At 36.6% G+C, this 22,042-nt stretch overlaps 1 long non-coding RNA gene across 2 annotated transcripts in view; it reads left to right on the forward strand.

Annotated features, from left to right (window-relative positions):
• Positions 1–22,042, forward strand: part of LOC129417529 (uncharacterized) — a 93,771-nt gene that overhangs the window by 51,740 nt on the left and 19,989 nt on the right. The window contains exon 3 of one of the 2 annotated variants that reach the window (XR_008635788.2): positions 12,560–12,738. This is a non-coding gene — a long non-coding RNA (uncharacterized lncRNA). Of the gene's footprint in view, positions 1–12,559; positions 14,197–22,042 lie in introns of those variants that run through there. The other variant, XR_008635787.2, reaches the window with a different exon arrangement.

The raw sequence follows: 22,042 nt of genomic DNA on the forward strand, positions 1-22,042 counted from the left end.
TACTTTGGATAAAAATGCGTGCCAAATGCATAAACGCATAATAAAGTAAATTTGCTAATCTGCATGTAGGACGATCTAAAGGTTATTCTGGATTCATAAATGCTTTCGGCAGTTCCGACATTGTGTGATTGAGCATGAAAGGCCATTGTGGCCTCTTCTTGCTTAACAAAATATGCTAAAAATATCAGAAATAATGCTGCAACAGAAGACCAGTTTTATGCACGTTTATGACAACTGTCATTAAGTGTCATTTGTTCAATTATGTCATTTTTAATGAAAAGATGACATTGTTTGAGGTCTTTGTTATGAAAAGTATTATAGTTTTATAACAGCATCATGAATATTTTTCTTGACCTCAACTACAGTGGTACAAATATGATTTGTCATTAAAATGTCATTAAGTGTTAATACTCTGTTATATAGTTTTATAACAGCGTCATGAATATTTTTCTTGACCTCAACTAAAGTGGAACAAATATGATTTGTCATTAAAATTTCATTAAGTGTTAATACTCTGTCAAATAGTTTTATAACAGCATCATGAATATTTTTCTTGACCTTAACTAAAGTGGAACAAATATGATTTGTCATTAAAATGTCATTAAGTGTTAATACTCTGTCATATAGTTTCATAACAGCGTCATGAATATTCTTCAGTTCATAATGTTTTTTTTTAAGTTTCCTCCATGTGTTTAAGATTTAAAATCAATCATTCAATAATAATAAGAACTTGATAAAATTATATTTTATTGCATTTGGAGAGCGATTCACCTAAAATTAAATGAAAATACAAATAGTGGGTTAAGCCATCCAGTGTTGGGTCCATATCGCTGCAAAAACAGTTAATTATATTAAATTAATTAATTAATTAATTATTATGTTATTTTTTTCTTCTATATCAGAACATTTTTAAACCCTCTGGGTGAGAAAGAACAAGTTCTGTTAGTTGTTAGTTTTTATGTATTGTGCACATGCATAAAGTTAAGTATAATCTTTTGACGTCTCTGTTGCATTTTGTTAAGGTATTTAAAATTATTTGACACAGTATTAACACTTATTGACATTTAAATGACAGTTTAATATAATATTAACCCATAATGCTAGGTAGTTTCTTGAGTTTGATAATTATTCTGCTATGTCAGATTTATGACACGTTATGATGTATTGGTTTATGTCAAGTAGTCATAACAAAGACATTTCAAACAATATCATCTTTGCATTAAAACTGACACTTAATGACAGTTGTCATAAATGTGCATAAAATCTCCTTCATGTTCATGACACGTGTTGTGTCATGATTATAAAAGTGTCATATCAGTTTTATGACACCCCTTCAAGTAAAGTGTTACCAAAACGTCTTGTTCTAAGGTAATAAAAACAATACAGTTTATTATGTACACCACTGATAATATAGTTTTGTATATTATATTGCATTTCTGTCAAGATATCCTTCTAAATATCCCACATTCCACCCCTTTAAAACTGGACTGTCCATTTGAAATCTCATCATCTTTACCAAATTGAAGGTGTATCACCTGTTAATGAATTAAAAGTGAATGTTTATTATTATTTGTGTAAAAATAAATATTCAATTTTTAAGTGAATAAAAAACATCAAGCTTCTTATACCTCATACCCAATATAACATTTGTAGATACAACACAGCTAAAGAACTGTTAATAATCATAATGACGACAGAAAAAATATAGCCATTTTGTTTTTAAACATCTGATCTGTGGCCATCATACTGTATCAAACACAGCAATAACCTGTAAGACACAAATGACAATGAGAAGCTATTTTAGTCCTACAGATTATCCTACTGACTAACTAAAAATAAAGCTTTTTAACATTTCAAAACGAGAAATACAGATTTGAAGAAAGACATCAAAATTATGAAATGAGGGGGAAAAAATGAATCAAGTTTGTAACAGTAAGTGAAATAGTGACATAACTCTGTTGCTTTTTTAGATTGTGTGAATTCAAATGAATGCAATGAGATCATATAAACAAACATACTATACAAAAATGCACACAAACTAATCTGACATTGTTGTTAAAAAAATAAATAAATTGGGGTATTCTTCTGATCTGTATGATTTTTCATATGTAAGAGAGAGACACAGGGCGAAAGAAAAAGGGCGACTGCTGATCCTCAGCCTGAAACCCCGCCCTGGGGTCGCCAAGGCAACGGACACAGGAGAGTAACCAATGGCGACACAAATAGAGCACCATGAAAAACACTCTCACTCTAAGATAAGCTCTCATACACACACACACACACACACACACACACACACACATGTGCGTGCGCGCACACACACCTACCAAATGCTAAGCACATTTCACACTATCATTAACAGCTTTAAACCAGAAATCACAATGAACGTACTCCCCCCATCTCTTTATTTCTCATTTCTTTTGACCTTTTACAACAACAATATATTATCCAGACAACTCAAGATCATTTCTATCACCCTAGACACAAACACATCCCAAAACCAGGTCAAAACTATCCCTGCTACACACTTTTCCCCTTTATTTCCGTCTCACACAGTCTGCTGTCTATCCATGTGTGACAGACTGCTTGTTTCAGCCCTTGTGTCTGCATGTTTTCGGGTTAGTTTGCGTTTTATGTCTTCTTAGACTTCATGTCATTTATTATAACTACCAAGATGAATCCGAAGGCTTGAGCCAGCTACAGTATGCGAGAAATATGTTTGCGTATTAAAATGATCAATAAATAATAGCTTACATTTTAAGCACAAAGCTACGATGCAGTTTTTAAAAATGTTTAGTAGCGTGTTGCACTGAGAAAAGAAGTAATCAATAAGCACATTATTTTTTATTTTAATGTGAACTATTTCTTTAAGAAACACAGATTAACATAAAACCCCCGAGAGAACAAATCATCAGCTTTGATGAGGAGATCCTCTGGATTACCAGAAGGCAATGGCACGCCATTAGCCACATTAAAAAGCTGTTCAAATCTACTGGTACATGCAGACATATGCAAACTCATCGGAACAAACCTATTGCTACTTTTCAGTAGTCTAATTCTCCGTCAGTGCTCATTTCAGATGTGAAAGCCCTTCACACAAACGCACACATGCACCAAAGTCTGATAATCTTGCATGAATAGCAATATGTCATTTGGTGCTTCTGACATGAACTTTTGATGATGACACTGAAGATTAATATCCATCCATCTCTCTGTGTGCCTTCAATTAGCCTTTAATCACTGATCTCAAGTCAGTCTCTATCAAGCCCAGTCACACAAAATTACGTACCTTGTTTTTATTCTTTTTCGTGATACTGTCAGGAATTTCCGCGTTTTTTCGTGATCATATCACAAATTTTTGTTTATGTGTTATTGTCACATATTGGTTACTCAACTGTTTTGTCCTATTTTCAAACCATTGTTGCTTCGGTTTAGGGTTAGATTTACATAAAATGACATCCTTACCCAAACACAACTCTAAACCTAATGCCAGGCGACAATTTTTTAAAATTTAGAAAATATTAAAAAAAATCAGAAAAAATTGTATAAACCAATACTTAAAGGGGCTGTATGTAGTTTTCAGCGGCCTCTAGCGGTGATGTTTCAGATTGCAACCAATAAGTTTACAAGTGCGTGCTCGAACTCATGAGCGACGGCCAGACTGAGATGCAACACACCGGAGAAAGCATCAAACAACATGCTGGAAACTCAGGCAAACTCCCACCGCAACGTTAAATTGACTGCATTTAGCCTATTTAATGTGGTGTTACATAGGTACATTTACGGTAAGATAACGAAACGGTTAGTGAACTACACTGAACAATTTCAGTATTACAGTAAATACACTGTGCGATTTTAAATAGTCCTTTAGGATTGTTGCTTGCCACACTGTGTAAACAATATCGTAGTTAAGTCCATGTCACACTGTATAATCTCAGTTTCCATCAATGTCAGACTTAACAAGTTTAAAGGCGGAGTGCACAATGTTTGAAAGCCAATGTTGATATTTGAAATCACCTAAACAAACACGGCCCTACCCCAATAGAATCTGGACCTTCTTTTAAAAGACCCGCCCCACACATACGCAACCCCGGCAAGGATGTCCGTTAGTAGACACGCCCCTTACTGCTGATTGGCTACAAGTGTGTTTTGGTAGTCGGCTCGTCTCCTTTTCCAAAGCGTTTTTCAAACATTGTGCGCCTTTAAAGACTTAAAAATCGGATGCACGCAACAAACTCCGTGTTTTTGTCCGAAGTTGATCCGATTCACGTTTGGCCTTACGTTCTTCAGCAGATAATTTTTTTTCTTAACAATATGTGGAGTTTGTGTTGGAGTCTGTGTTGTGCTGGGAGCAGGTCGTTTCTTAATGTTATCAGACATGTTGCAGTGTCGTCGCTTTTGAGTGCAAAGTCAGTAGACGAGGAGAGAGGCTCGGGAGCGCGCAAAATCCAACCCGGCACTTTCACACAAAAATAAAATAAAAAATTCAGAGGAAATGGCAAAACCCGCAAAGTGGATCATTTTAATGTGAGATTGCAACCACTTCACACACAGGCAGTTGAAAAGTGATTAGTTTAAGTAGACAAACTACATACAGAACCTTTAAAGTGACATCCTAACGCAAATACCAAATCTAACCCTAAACCGAAACGAAAATGGTTTGAAAATAGGAAAAAGCAGTTGAGTAACCAATACGTGACAATGACACATAAACAGAAATGTGTGATACGATCACAAAAAAACGTGGAAATTCGTGACAGTATCACGAAAAAGAATAAAAAAATTACGTGACTATAGGTACATAATTTTGTGAGACTGGCTCTATCATAGCTCAAAGGCAAAACAAAGTTGTGACGTTGTGTAAACCTAAATTAAAACCCATACATTTTCATTCCATCTGTGACTTGGTGGCACAAAATCTGATGTTTTTAGTGAATAACATTTGCCAGTGATTCATTCATAATGGGTCAATGTGATGTTCATACTGACATATTGAACATTACGATTTTTCTTTCTGTTCCCGGGTATACGCCTAATCACTCAAAGCCACATTCTGGCACTTAACGCTATTCGATCTCTGACATGCACATACGCACAAAAAGCTCAAAGAAAGATGAAGAGTTACGGCCCTCTCCTAAAAGCTCCATTACCACCAGAATGTAAGTGTCTGCGAGCATTTGGACGTTCATGAATGTGTGCATCTGTGTTGACAGAGGAGATACTGAGGGTTTCTTGTAACGTAGAGTAAGTAGAGCAGTGGTGTAGTGCAGTGTATACGCAGTTATACCCACTTCGTATTGGATGGCATGGAGTATACCCACTTCTACTTTTAAAAATGGGGGCATAAATTAAGAGTATACCCACTTCTCCAGGCACCACTACACCACTGAAGTAGAGTACAGTACAGGAGTGCTGTGTGCATGCACAAACCGTGTTTATGTAACCCTTTTTGCTCGTGTGGGAGTTCCTCATTAGTCCAACATAATACACCATTAGCACTGCCATTTCTTTTCCTCTAACTTCTCTTCACTTTATGGGTGTGATCGATGGCTGAAATATTTGTGCACTTGGTTTGAGATGCTAAGTGATGGAATATGGCCAAATGGTGGATTGAGGCAAGAGAGTGAGAAGTGAAATATAGGCATTTCTTCTTTTATAGTCAGCTACAGTAAAACCTTTAAATCTTCTTTCAGCATAATTTTATTCTGCTACTCTTATTCTCTCTCACTACATCTTTGACTGTCACTTTTACATGTAGCATCTGTCATATCTTTTCATTAAATCCCAGACTGATTTGATAATGGTGAGATCAGATCTCTGTGTGGGCTTTCCCATCTGTTTTCTTCAAACAAACATTCACTTGATAATAAAAGTTAAGGCAACTAATGTTTGGAAGTCTTTACTTACAGTATGATTTTGCCTTTTGCATGTCACTGTTGTTACACCATAGGCATCGGAACTATTATGTGGGTGGGACAGGGACAAGACGCAGTTATCATTTTGCATTTAGCATCACGTTGTTTAAATAGCAAATGCATTTGTGCCCATTTGTGCGCCCATGGTCTGAATGGTTGTGGTTCTGGTCCGGAAACGAGGTGTGTTCGGGCGCATGTGTGGGCGTGTTGCTATTGTGAGGCAACACCATTTAAAACCAATTAAGACCAATTAAAACTTCCTCTAAAGTCAGCGACGCAATATTGTTTTTGGTTTTTAAAGAGTGCATTAGTAATATGCTCCAATAAACGGGATGACAACGGATATTTGCTTTTTACACACATGGATGCGCAGCATACAAACGTTTTTTTCAAAATATAATAAAATAAATGATTAAAATGTAAAAGATTATTATTGAGTTTCTTGGATATAAATTATGTTTCTGCTTTTAAGAGTGCTAATATTGCATTTATTTATATTTTATTTATTGTATATGATGACTTTGTACCTTTGGATATAGTGAGATGAGAACCATTCTTAAAGGATTAGTCAATTTTCTTAAAAGAAAAATCCAGATAATTTACTCACCACCATATCATCCAAAATGTTGATGTCTTTCTTTGTTCAGTCGAGAGGAAATTGTGTTTTTTGGGGAAAACATTGCAGGATTTTTCTCAATTAATAATGGACCTTATTAGAGCCCAACATTTAATACTTAACTCAACACTTAACAGTTTTTTTCAACGGAGTTTCAAAGGACTCCCAAACGAGGCATAAGGGTCTTATCTAGCGAAACAATTGTCATTTTTGACAAGAAAAATAGAAAATATGTACTTTTAAACCACAACTTTTTGTCTAGGTCCGGTCCAGCGCGACCTAACGTAAATGCGTAGTGACGTAGGGAGGTCACGTGTTACATATATAAAACGGACATTTGCGGACCATTTTAAACAATAAACTGACACAAAGACATTAATTAGTATCAGTTGACATACAACAACGTAGGAACGGTCCTCTTTCAACACACTTGTAAACACTGGGGCGGAGTTTCGCGTTCGTCCTCTGTGACCTCTGGACGTCATGACGTATTGCGTGGGGTCAGCTGGCGCATCATGACCGGATCTACATGACGAGACGTTGTGCTTTAAAAGTGTATTTTTTTTTTCTTGTCAAAAATGACGGTCGTTTCGTTGGATGGGACCCTTGTGCCTCGTTTGGGATTGTTTGGAGTCCTTTGAAACTCCGCTGAAAAAAACTGTTAAGTGTTGAGTTAAGTATTAAATGTTGGGCTCTATTAAAGTCCATTAAAATGAGAAAAATCCTGCAATGTTTTCCTCAAAAAACATAATTTCTTCTCGACTGAACAAAGAAAGACATCAACATTTTGGATGACATGGTGGTGAGTAAATTATCTGGATTTTTCTTTTAAGAAAATGGACTAATCCTTTAAGTAATATAAAAAAAAAATACTCAGGGTGCTGTCCGAGTGCTAAAACGCCTCTCCACTGTTTGTAAATTAATTCTATATCTCCTGTTTGTTACAAATAAAGTATTTTTACTTTATGCAAACCTTTTTTTTTGTGCAAATTTGTAAATTATTCTTGTAAAACACTCTGTGAGATTACAGTGATCATGCATCCATACTTTTCAGCAATTAAAACATTGTTTATTTTACTTATTACTCAATTACTGAAATAACAATGTTTAAAGAGAACCAAAGCTTTAATTACAAAATAACCATTTCAATAAATAAAATCACCTTAACCTTTTAACATCAATCGGTTGTCTTCTTTCTCTGCTTACAGTTCTTTTTACAAACCCCGCCATGTAAATAGGCAATTGGCCTTGGCGTGAACGCAACTAGCTTTTAAATGGAATGAAAGATAAGACTCTCATTAGTTTATTGAACATTACGCCCAAAACACGCCCATTACTCATTAGGAGAATAGGAACAACCCTTTGCCGTCAATAAACTAGCAAAAGTGGACTCGGACACACCCTTTTAGACTGTGCGCAATGTGCTTTAGACCATGCGCTTGGATTGTTAAAAATAGGGGCCTAAGTGTTAAAGGAGACATTTCACAAGACTTTTTTAAGTTGTCAAATAAATCTTTGGTGTCCCCAGAGTATGTATGTGAAGTTTTAGCTCAAAATACCATATAGATCATTTATTATAGCATGTTAAAATTGCCACTTTGTGGCACACACTTTGGTGTGAGCGAAATTTTTTCGGTGAAACGCGATTTTTCGGTGTGTCTTTTAAAATGCAAATGAGCTGACTTCTGCACTAAATGGCAGTGCCGTGGTTGGATAGTGCAGATTAGAGGGCAGTATTATCCCTTTCTGACATCACAAGGGGTGCCAAATTTCAATGATCTATTTTTCACATGCTTGGTTTACCAAAACTAAGGTACTGGGTTGATCTTTATCACATTTTCTAGGTTGACAGAAGCACCGGGGACCCAATTATAGCACTTAAACGTGGAAAAAGTCAAATTTCCCCTTTAAACTCTGTTCTGTGTTTTTGCTACAGCCTCGACTTCCACTCTACTGTTTTCTCAAATTTATTTGGCCACTTGGCTCATTAAGAGCTCATTATATTTAAACTCCATTTTGTGTTTTCATTAGTTTCGCATGCTGCACTCCCGCAACACAACAACAAGGTAAACAAAGCTTTCTGGCTTTTTAGGCTGATTTTCCTTTAGACCCGACAGTTCATATCATAAATTATATTACTGTTTTAATTTAGTACGGTAAGGAGAAAATATTAAACACTCAATGTCTGAATTTTGTTCATTATTACAGCAATAACTGCAACAGAACCAAAGGTTCACACAGATTACGTTAACAGCAGTTAACCAGAAAGTCTGAGCTACCTTGACTTTCATACTAGTCAACAGGTTTTGCATACTCTAGACTGGTCCCAAGTTGTCGCTGGGGCGGTACACTTAAAAAATGTCCTAATGTGTACCATTTAGGTACAGATATGTATACATTTGGTACTAATATGTACTTCTGAGTTACTAATATGACCACAAAAATTAACCTTTTGACACCCCAGACAGCTATGGGATAATTTTTTTCTGACACTGCAACACTCGATTTCACATAATTCACAATCATAGCTATGAATGCTACGATATAACCATTATGCATGGGGTGTGTCTATAACCTCCAAGGGTGTTTCATTTGCACCTTCTCGCCATCATAGTAGAAATAAATGAAGTAAATCACGCCTACATCCACAGCACACACACACGCACATTGTGCTATATCCATTCCCAATAAACTCAAACATGTTCTGATTTATAGATTTATAGTTCTGTGCTCCTGTATAGTTCAGTGGTAGAGCATTGCGCGTTAGCAGCACAAAAGATCATGGGTTCAAATCCAGGTAACACAAATACTGATAAAAAATGTATATCTTGTAAATGCCCTGTAAGTCACTTTGGATAAAAGCATCTAACAAATGCATAAATATGAATGTAGAATATACAAATTTAAAGTGACCACACAAAGGCAGGCTGAAAACGTGAGCCCGACACTGGTGGAGCAAGTGTGCATCAAAACAACTCATTATAAAGGCACAAACAGCTATGTTATTAGTGCTGCCTGGTTTGAATAAACAGGGTGTGTAATGGAAAACCAGGTAAAGGTGTTACACACTGTATTTAAACTACTGAAGCCATTAAGTTAAAGCATGAAATGAATCCGTCAATAACAGCTGTAAGGTGTGCGGGTACATTATGTCAACACACCTACAGTATAATTATCTTTTATTTCTTACATTTTTAACACTATGTACTTTGTCTGTTTAAAACTCTTCTCACAAATTGTTGAGCGGTTGAAGATTAGTGGTTATAATGATTTTTGCTAGTAACCGAAGGTTAAACCTTTTAAAACCTCCCCTATTCCCAATGTGCCAGTGAGCAATTCACTTATCCCTGGGTCATTCCAGAAAGACATTATGTTGTAAGTTAATGTAGAAGAATAACAAATTAATGTAAATTGATAAAAAGGAACTTGCTTTTTGTAAGTACCCGCTATTATACTGTAAATGTGCTTATAGCAATAATGTACAGGGTAAAATAACACTGTAAGAGGTGCAAGGTATAGATACAGTCGAATATTGACATATACTCACTCAGATATGTATATAAAGTAAGCTATACAGTATGTATACTTATGCACGTAATGTATACATACTTAAAAATGAATAAATAATTTCCTGTACTGGAGTGTGTCAGGGGAAGTGTATTTAAATACCGAAGAGAAGTGTTTAAAATTAAATTTGCAGTACGGCCTGTACAAGGAGGTTGCAGACAATGCAAGCAGAATTACAGTATGTGTGTGATCTGGGCCAAAGTGCTTCACTGCTGATTTACCAAATGAGAAGCAGTCTCAGTAGCCAAAATGCTTCATCAGCACACTGTTGCAGCTAATACTACATATTGTTGTTTCCTAATAGATGCATGCACACACACACACACACACACATCAGATAAATGTAAATTTGCACACAGTACTACAACAGCTCTTAACCTTCCACTTGTCTATATTATGATGAACTGTCAAACTTTTTGTAAAACAGATCGAAGCTTTTTTACACTGATGTGCCAAGTTGTTTCATTGCTTGGCATCCACACCCAGGTCAAAAAAAAAATTCAATTGAATTTTAAGTACACTCACCTAAAGGATTATTAGGAATACCTGTTCAATTTCTCATTAATGCAAGTATCTAATCAACCAATCACATTGCTTTAATGCATTTAGGGGTGTGGTCCTGGTCAAGACAATCTCCTGAACTCCAAACTGAATGTCAGAAGGGGAAATAAAGGTTTTAAGGATTTAAGAAATTTTGAGTGTGGCATGGTTGTTGGTGCCAGATGGGCCGGTCTGAGTATTTCACAATGGGATTTTCACGCACAACCATTTCTAGGGTTTACATCCAGTATGTGGCAGTCCTGTGGGCGAAAATGCCTTGTTGATGCTAGAGGTCAGAGGAGAATGGGCCGACTGATTCAAGCTGATAGAAGAGCAACTTTGACTGAAATAACCACTCATTACAACCGAGGTATGCAGCAAAGCATTTGTGAAGCCACAACATGCACAACCTTGAGGCGGATGGGCTACAACAGCAGAAGATTCCACCGGGAACCACTCATCTCCACTACAAATAGGAAAAAGAGACTACAATTTGCACAAGCTCACCAAAATTGGACAGTTGAAGACCAAAAAATTTGCCTGGTCTGATGAGTGGGCGTAAACAGAATGAGAACATGGATCTGTCATGCCTTGTTACCACTGTGCAGGCTGGTGGTGGTGGTGTAATGATGTGGGGGATGTTTTCTTGGCACACCTTAGGCACCTTAGGGCCAATTGGGCATTGTTTAAATACCACAGCCTACCTGAGCATGGTTTATAACCATGTCCATCCCTTTATGACCACCATGTGATGACCACCCATCCTCTGATGACTATTTCCAGCAGGATAACACACCATGTCACAAAGTTGAATCATTTCAAATTAGTTTCTTGAACATGACAATGAGTTCACTGTACTAAAATGGCCCCCACAGTCACCAGATCTCAACCCAATAGAGCATCTTTGGGATGTGGTGGAACGGGAGCTTCGTGCCCTGGATGTGCATCCCACAAATCTCCATCAACCGCAAAATGCTATCCTATCAATATGGGCCAACATTTCTAAAGAATGCTTTCAGCACCTTGTTGAATCAATGCTATGTAGAATTAAGGCAGATCTGAAGCCAAAAGGGTGTCAAACACGGTATTAGTATGGTGTTCCTGATAATCCTTTAGGTGTATATTTTTTAGTACATTTAATACTATGTCTTTTTGACCTGTGCAGAGAGCCTATCGGATAATAAACTACAACTGTAATGCACAGGCTCTTGTGGCTTATTGCCTTTTGTCCAAAATTCCTGCAAAATTTCTATGTTCGGAATTAGTATGTCCAAAACCTCACTATGGTCTACTGCTTTTGCTGAGACTTCTCAATTTGCATAGGATGAACACTTTTATATCCCATGAGGGCACGGAAGCCGAGCTATCCAATTAAAAAGTTTTTGAATTTAAAAATACTGGAAAACTTTGATAGATTGATCAAGTAATACAGTATAGGTACCAAAAAAAATTCCACATTATAAAATTCCCCATAATATGTTTTAATTATTTTCTTGGTTGTTTTTATTACATCCTTAGTGAAGAAACATAGAGCTCACATGACATAGAAAACATTGCAGATGTATTATGTCCTAAACATATTCATGTTGCACCCACACATGCCATACAAGAAAGTAAAGTAGCCTACTGCTGCAGCAGTCAAGTAGTATGTACTTCATTTAATTCTGTATGTACAAGTGCATGATTTCACAATGCACTTGATGAGTGCACTATGAGACTGATTGTGTAGAAAAAAATATATTTCTAATCAATTATGTTTATTAATATTAATTAGCATCCGCTCAATAGCTTGAAAGGTAGGGGAAATATATCAGTCCTCTAGACTTGTCATGTGCCACTCTGTTCAGCATGGGGTCTGACATCTCTCTCTCTCTCTCTCTCTTTCTCTCTCTCTCTATATCTATTTCTTTCTCTATGACAGGTTTACAGTTTCTGTCATCTATAATCTGTCTTGGGGTGTCCTTCAGCTGCTCTATATTTTTCTGGACTGGAGTTTGGAACCATGTGTGTTGGATTCCCTTGCAGACATCGGAGAAGCTGAGAAAATCTGTCTGTTTGCTCAGTAGCAGGATTACGATTACAGAGAGAGAGATAGAGAAGGTTTGGCTCGAGTATAAGATTCTCTTTTAACCTACATGTACTCTACTGGCCTACCTGAGGAACACCAGCGAAATGTAGAAATCTATTATTGATGGCCTGGCTTTAAATATGCATTATAAAACTGATGGATCTGACTCTAAATTGGATGAGCTATATAGCAAATACAGATAAATTAACAAGGTTTCTAATTGCAAACATCCTGCATTTACTTACAGGATGATAAACTGTTTTTCAAATATTAAATATAATAAAGATTTAGGTTTTCCAGTCAACAAATGCAAAAGAATTCTGTGCAGTTATATTTAGCAAAGTGAAAATGTATGCATGTTGCTTCGAAGTGCATGATGTGCACGCCAACACATCTGTGGCTTGATGTGCACGTGAGAACATACAGCATGTGTCTGCGCATGTGCAGTTTAGCAGACTGATGTATTGCCCTTCTCCTCACCCTCCTCTGCTCGAAGCTCCATGGCAACAGTTTCTCTATAGCTCTGCTATGATTTAGTGCCCCAAGCCCCTTTAAATACGTAGTCTCCATTCAGACTAAGACCCCCCCGCCCTCGCCCCAGGTTACATCATCCCTCACTTTGACACTCGTCCTCACTTTTTTTTATTCCCATGGGTTCAGTCAGCATCAGGATCTGAATCTCTTTGCCTTCATCAAGAAGCTGTTTTCTTAATCCATATCTTTCTAAAATATGTGCTTTTTCCTTTCATTCTTTCTTCCCTCTTTTTCTTCACTTCTCTTCTGGCAAGTCTACTCTTTCTGCCTGGAGGGGTCTGATTTGCTGATCTTTTCAGCTGAAGACTGCACAGCTGTGTTGCCATCAGAACGCTCATCATCTTTGGAAGTCACTGCGTGTTTGCCAGGCAAAAAAGACATGGTGGCAGAAATGAAGCACCACACCCGATGCCAGCATCACACACAGTGAACCCCCCCATACACACACATGTACACAAACACATGGGCGCACAAAGATTAACGCACATGCCACATACAGATGACAAAACCACATAGTGGCAAAAACCAAAAATCCACCTTATTGGATAAGGCAGTAACAGTAGTAAACAGTTGCAAAATCACTAAAGATGCATGAAACATTGCAGAAATGAAAGTCATGATGTAAAAATGAAACTGAATATTAGGTCACGCTGTGATCCATATAACTGCCACATTCGGATTGTATTCAGGTCCAAGTACTCACAAGGGACCCAAGTTTGAATGTGAAACACATCGTCCGATTCATTTTGTCGGATTTTGGTATTTATGAATGACCTGAGGTAGGGTGACCATGCCTGCCATTCTTCCCGGACGCGTCCTGGCCAGTATTTCGGTGCGTCTTCCGGAAGTCAAATTTGTTGACCGCATACGCCATTCAGTTAAAAACATAACTAAGACATACAATCGTAGTTTCATTCTTACCTTAAATGTAACGGTTGCTTTTCTGTAATAATAATAGTAATCCTCTATGACGTATGCGTTCGACAAATACGACTTCCAGAAGATGAACCCGAAATCCTGGCCAGGATGCGTTCGGGAAGAATGGGACGTATGGTCAACCTACCTGAGGCCGGGATTAGGATTAGGTTTTGTGGATGTTAAATGTATAGCAAGACAACAAAGATTTTCATGGAGATGCGTATAAATAGCACAAAGTGTGAAACTCGTGCAATACATATGCGAAAATCCAATTTTGCGTGCTTATGATACGCCAGTCCATCCTGTTCACTTAATACAGCACATCTTTTTGTGTCATTTTATGTATTGGTTTCTCAATTTTTTTACTATTGTTGCTTTGGTTTGGGGTTAGAACAACTTTTTGTTACATAAAATGACATCCTAAACCAAACCCCAATTCTAGTGCTGTGACGGATCATGACCCACGGTTCGTCTCGCATGCGATTCGCGGATTCATACGCAAATTAAAATAGGGAAAGTTTATCATTCGCACGTGTTTCAAAAGCTTGCAAATGTTAACATTCAAGTGATTTTAAACAGTTTTCTGTACGCACAGACGCACATGCTGTTGAATGTGTCTGGTCCAGTTCCAGTTAGATGTGATTATCCCTTCAAAGATCAGAACTATTGATGTACAAACCTTAGAGAGAGTTGCGCTGCTATGTCTCATACTGTAGTCAATTTGGTAAATACAGCAATGAAAAACAATGTAACGTTTTATGTGGAGCGACTGTTTATGCTCCGCCGTTTGCAATTCGCACCCCGTCTCTGTGTCTGCGCGTGTTAAAGTGCAGACATGTTTCAAAAAGCAAGCAAACTTCTTGACAAGGACACATACAAACAAAATGATCTCCACAGTATTCTTTTTCTAATAAAAACATTTGTTTATGTCTTAAGTGTATGTATAGATTAGGCAGAAACTAGTCCGTGCTTATCTTAAAGAGACAGTAACCTCAATTAACCTACTTAAGTCTGTGTCATTAATGTTAATCAAACAGCCCAAGACAAAGAGAAAATCACTTCTGTAGCTCTAAAAAATTATAATTATATTAAATTCATACAGCAAAGACAGTGTTATTGATTATTTAATTCGATTTCTGTACCTTGTGCTGATTTTAGATCTATACTTAATGTGCAAATTTGTTATTTTTTAAATGTTGTAATTTCTTTGTTATTAGATTTTTCCCACCCATTTTTATGCTGATCCGAAAAATGATCCGATCCTTGCCTCAAAAAACGTAATGTGATCCGAACCGTGAGTTTTGTGATCCGTCGAACCCCTACCCAATTTTAACCCCAACTCCAAGCGACCATTGCATACAAAAAGACAAAAAAATGGAGAAACCCATAGATTAAATAACCTTCGAAAGCAAATCCTAAATCTAACCCCAAACCCAAACGAAATGGTTTAAGAAACAGAAAATTTTTTTAGAAACCAATACATAAAACGACACAAAAAGATGCGCCGTATTAAGTGAACAGGAAAGACTGGCGTATCATATGCACGCAAAATTGGAATTTGGCATATGTATTGCACGAGTTTTCACACTTTGTGCTATTTATACGCATTTACATGAGACTGGGCAGACATTTTTCGCAATCTTTATTTTTAAAAGTGTAGTCTATAAAAATAAGTTATAATATATATATATATATATATATATATATATATATATATATATATATATATATATATATATATATATATATATATATACTTTTTTTTTAATTACCTTTTAAAATAAAAATAAAAATTTTTGGAACCCCCCTTCAATTTCATTACTCTTTAATTTGACAGCAGACAACATCGCTGTGTGATCTTGGGTAACACCATAGCGACAAAAGACATGGGATGCTGTCTATCTGTTGATTGTTCTGAATGCCTTAATAAACATCAGTTTCTAAATTTAAACTAAAACTGAACATAACAGTTCAAAGTGAAGAGCATGACGTCAACATATAAAAATATGCTTCTGATGATGGCTACCGCTGGTTTATGTCTTTGTGTCGGTCTGTCTTGTCTCAATCTCTCTTTCTTTCTCTTGTTTCCATGACTACAATCATTAACACATGGTTATCTCACAGTGTAGTAACAAAGCAGGCCAACACACGCACATACACTCGCAAACCATTAAATCGCTCACAAAAATGCCTTTCTTTGCCAAAACCTTTTACTAAAAGCGGGGGGAAATGATGCCTGTCTGCAGGGTAATGAAATATACTTTAAACTAATAGCCCGGTTTTGTTTCTGGCTTCTGTTTTTGCATTTAAGGATTGAAGACTACATCCCATTCAAAATTACTGAGGACATAACTGTTTTATGTAAATAACTATGTGACCCTGCCTGTGAAAACCCATTTTCTACATAATCATCATACATAATGTAAAGAAAATATTTTCAGTAAAAATATAGCCCTGATATATTTTATATTAAACGAGTAAGACCAAGATTTAAATTAAAGTGAAATAAATAATTGAAATCAAACTTCAAAATTTTTTCCAAACAAGGCCACATGTGTACTTTATTGTGTATAAAATGCTTATAGTTTTTTAATGTTTTGTAATTATTAAACATCTCAACAAAGGAATCTCTAGGCGCTATATGACTCACAAACACACGAAAGCATAGCCAAAAATGGAGGAGCCAATGGTAGAGAGATTAAAATCCTTTAATTGTAGAGGTGTGTATAAGTGTAAGGGTGTGTGTGTGTTCCTTGGGGGCTTAAAGATACCATCAACCTCAAAGCCAAGAAAACAGCTTTAAAGTATTACTGTCAGACATCAAACTGCACAAATACATGCCAGGAGTGTTGCCGTAAAAGTCAGCTTTGCATATGATGTTAAAACGCTATTGTAGTTCAATATTTTTATTACGTAGTGCATTCACAGTTGTTGTCTAAAGCACTTTTTGGTGTCCTAATGTTGTTCGCAAATTCTTCAAATACTGCATGATGGGAGCTGTCAATCACTCTGCATTCCACAATTCACAAACTCGTATATGGTGACACGCATGACCGCACTTAGTCGTAAACATGCACGCACAAACTTGCACTCACTTAAGTATTCACAGGACACGTAAACACAACTTAAATTCATCTTCCTAACTCTCAGGTTTGATGGCCGTGCTGTCGTGAATCCATGACGAATTGCACGTCCTTTCATCTCGCACACGCACACAAATATTCAAAGACCGAACCTACCTAAAACTGTTTAACTGTCAGGCACCGTCAACCTTTTGAACTAAACCACACCCTCTACTAACCTTCTTTTGACAGCATACCAACAGCCATCAAAGAAAACATGGCTCACGGTTAAACACGCACCCAAATGCATGCACGCCCAACAAATTTATTATTATTATTTTTTTTTAACCAAGCAACACAAATTAAAATGTAAATAAAGATTTAAAAGAATGCTATGATTGACAGTCAACACAAATAACTGTAGAGTTTGCTTTGGTGTAGCAATCTAAAGATCAATAGAAACGCCAATACGGATCAATACAAAAAATAAAAAAAACAATAAAAAAGCAGGCACACACCTGTCCATTGATTTGTCATCTCTTCGTTGATTTAAAGTATCTAATATTGCTTTATCAATTCACTATAAGCTCATGAGCAAACAACAGGCAAAATAACCACAGCAGAAAATATTGCAATTACATCTTACCTTCTTTCCTTTCTTCTTGCGGTGCGCTGGTTTGGAGCTACTTTTCTCTTTGGCGTCTTCACTCATTTTGGGAACGCTGATCCTCTTAGACTCCCTGAGAGTCCCCCCTTATTCCATCATCCACTCCGATCCACATGAACCAGGTGGTGAAGTCCATTAAAGATCCAGTGATGCTGTTTGTTTAAGAGAGAGATGCTGGTAAGCTCACGCACGCACTTCAGTGAACTGTGTTCCAGAAGACTCGCCTTCTTTTGCTTGGTGTTCCCCAGAATGGGTGTGGAGAGATAGTGGAGAGTGAGAGAGAGAGATAGAGAAAGAGCGGGAGAAGAAAGGGGAGGAGGCAGAGAGACGGGCAGAGAGATAATGAAACACTGATGGACAGACAGTTGGTTAGACATTTAGTAGTAGAACAGGGAAAGAAGATAAACAGAACACAAACATGTTCATGTTTTTATCTTTTTATCACACACACAAAGAGAGAGAGAGAGAGAGAGAGAGAGTCCATGTTAAATAAGTGAAGAGAAGATCTAGAGGAATAAAAATGAAATAATAAACAGGACATCAGTCCGATGGGAGATCAACTGAAGAACAGGAGAGAAAGAAAGAGAGAGAGATGAAAGAGAGACACTGTAGATTGCTGCCAACATGCAGCTCATGTGCTCTTTGAGTATGTGCGCGCTTGCAAGTCTGTGCTGAGTGAAATATTAAATGTGACACCAAGACTCTGTGATGTGTGTGTGGACGTGAAGGGCTGGACCAACATGCATCAGGTCCTTCCAGAAAATGAAGACTCCTCAATCCTAGTGCCAACAGATCAACTTACTTTCAGAGAGAGAGAGAGAGAGAGAGAGAGAGAGAGAGACATTAGAAACATTTATGTAGTGAAACATAAGCCATGTTTATTTTTAGTTTTATATTAAAGAGCACCAATGGTCCGATTCACGATATTAATTTTTTTTTTTGGTGTGTGTGTTAATACATTTGCAAAAGGTACAAACCCCAAAGTTAACGATGAAGCGAGTTATCATCTCCAACGTAAATCTCTTTTCTTGGACTATGACAAACACACGGATTGTAGGCAAGAGTTTACTTCCTGTGATTGGTGATGTAGTAAAGACCGACATTATCATAATTCCTCCCGCTTCGGACTCACAGCCTGTAAATTAACTCCGGTTAGCATTGCATTGTGACCGAATCTTTCAAAAATGGTAAGGAGCTTCACACTTCCGGCTGACTTCAGAGGTATTCACAACGTGTAGATTAGCGAGCCAATCAGGGACACAGCGCTTTTGAAATCGATGAGTTTTGTACAAAATCAGTTCGTTTCAGGAAGAGAGTGAAATCTGGAGCTACAAAAAATGTACGGTATGTGGATAATAATGTGTTTTTGAACCATAAACCACGCGAACACATTGTATTATACCAAATACACAAACAATGTTTTTTAGCAATAAAATATGTGCTCTTTAATGTTACTATTATTTTTTTATAGATACATTACTTTAAATTATGTAAATTAGTGTTTAAATTTGTATGCATATAAGTTACTAAATCTTTGGCAATTTTATACTGTCAATAAAATGTTGTTTGGCAATATTGAACAATATACAGCCACAGAAAAAAAAGAGAGACTACTTCAAGATTATTTTTAGTAAAATTATATATATGGCTCTCATTTTTCATATATATATATATATATATATATATATATATATATATATATATATATATATATATATATATATATATATATATATATATATATATATAAACCTCAAATTAGTGTGAAATTTAAGGGGTATTTTAAAAAGCCCCTTACCCAATCCTAAACCTAAATCTCACTACACATACACACTAATCCTAATCCGGCAATCTGATTGGTTAATAAAAACGTTGATCCAGGACCAAATCTTACTTGGTGAAATCACAGAGACCATATATAGAGACCAGGCTGTTCCCACTGCGCATGTCGGGGTCAGAAAAGTCATTACAGCAGATGGAGTTGCGTATTATTCGGTATCGTCAAAAATGCCTACTTACGTCGTGGGCTGTGAAAATCGCACCAGGTCTTCAGTTAAGTTTTCGCGATTCATGCAGAATCTCAAAAACAAAAAAATACAACATCTGCGTCTGCAAGCAATTAACGTGCAGACTGGGACAATGCAAAGATCAAAGAGGCTTGTGTTTGTAGTGCTCACTTCATTTGAGGTAAGTCATCATTTTTCAGCACTGTTAGATTAAATTATAAAACCTAAATGGTTTGAACAGTTCGACCCCGTGCTGCGCGCGCACCCGATAGTCATTCAATGTTTACAAACCTTGAAGGGGTCTATATATCACTGTAAAAAAAATCCGTAAAAATTACAGTGTTACTTGCAGCTGGTTGCCAGTAACTTACCGTAGATTTAAATGTATTAAAAATGTACAAGTCTTTGTCTTTACAGGGTAAAACTAAAATAACAGCATCAAGCAAAGCATTCTGGGAAACAAAATCTGAATCAAAAAACAAAAAAGGTTGATGATGATGTTATTGTTTTATTCTGTAAAGATAAAGACTTGTTTAATATTTAATATTATTTAACTTTGAACAAACTCTTGCTAGTAAATAACATAAATTTAAATCTACGGTAAGTTACCGGCAACCAGCTGCAAGTACGTAATTTCTACGGAATGTTTTTACATTGTATAATATAATATTCAATTATACAACAGTTCTTTCTGGTTCTCGAATCTGATTGGCTAAGAGCTATGCGATATTGTACTGATAACGGCACAGTAACCGCTTCACCTTTCGTATCATTCCGCCACCTAGTGAATGGAGGTCCTAAACAGGCTCATCTCTGAATGGAAAAACACAGACGCGCTGTTTTTAAACACTCTCCGTGTGTCTCATTAGTTCACTAGCTCATAAATCAGTCTGTGAATCCCCAATCAGAAGTTATTATTCCGTCAAAGATCAGCGCTCTTGGATGTAACGTTAAAGTTAATGGGAGTAATGTCTTGTCACATCGTGTGGACGATTAACACTTGGAAAGAGGAATGTAAACACTAGTTTTTTTCTGGAGCTATATCTCTTATCAGAACGCGAAAACACCGTGAAACTGCAGGTAAGCACCGCAGCTTTTAAATGTGGACATTGATCATTTATTTAATCGCGACATGACTATTAAAACATGTTATGAGATATCGCCACTGGTATATTTATAAGCAGCATGCAAAAACATCTCTCTGACACTTATAAAAAACAGTTTTATATAGTACTGACAAGAACGAAGTCTAATAATAACCGAGTGCTCGTATCGCGTTAAGATGAAATGGTAAACCAATAGTAACATTATAGAAGTATAGTTTTATTAACTTTTACCTTGCGCAAAACAAAAACAACACAAAAGACACTAAATATGAATAAGAAAACAAGTAATAGTTTCATCATGACACCAAATACTGGTGATTTGATCTAATTTTTGACCATCAGGCCAACATGAGAGCCAGAGAATCCCTGTCAGAGATGTAGCCCAGAGAGGGCGGTGGTCAGCGGGGCGAGTGAACACTGACGTCCACTCATGCTTTGGTTCTCATACGTACCGAATCTCACTAAGCAAACGTTCAAACAAACGCTATCTTTACTAATCGACTGTATATTTAAATATAATACATATATATTCTCGACTGAACTAATCTTAAAACTACACTTTGTGACCAAGAAATTGTGATATTTAAAAACGGCGAATCCGTCCATTGAGTTAATATGAGATTCAAAGCAGCCGAAAGTGTTACCTGTCATTCTGGCCGCCCTCAAATCCGTGGCGGAAGAGGTAGTTCTCAAACAAAGAGGCTTTTAAAATTACTCCGTTGTTGTTTTCTAGTTTTCGTTTTCCGGCACTCGGCCTACGGTCTCGTGCCTCTGGCCTAATCACACCCGTGATGATATAGAGCTATATCACACTCCTACTCGAGCGACATTGCTTAATTTTATATATATATATATATATATATATATATATATATATATATATATATATATATATATATATATATATATATATGAGAGAGAGAGAGACCACACCTTTTACCTCCCGAAGCCATGACATTCATTTTCCATCCTCGCACTGACCCATTTTCAAAGAAAGTTAATTTTTTAATATAACCCATCTCTTATACATGCATAGATTTAGT

The sequence above is a fragment of the Misgurnus anguillicaudatus genome, chromosome 7 (genome assembly GCF_027580225.2).
Source record: "Misgurnus anguillicaudatus chromosome 7, ASM2758022v2, whole genome shotgun sequence".
NCBI lineage: Eukaryota > Metazoa > Chordata > Actinopteri > Cypriniformes > Cobitidae > Misgurnus > Misgurnus anguillicaudatus.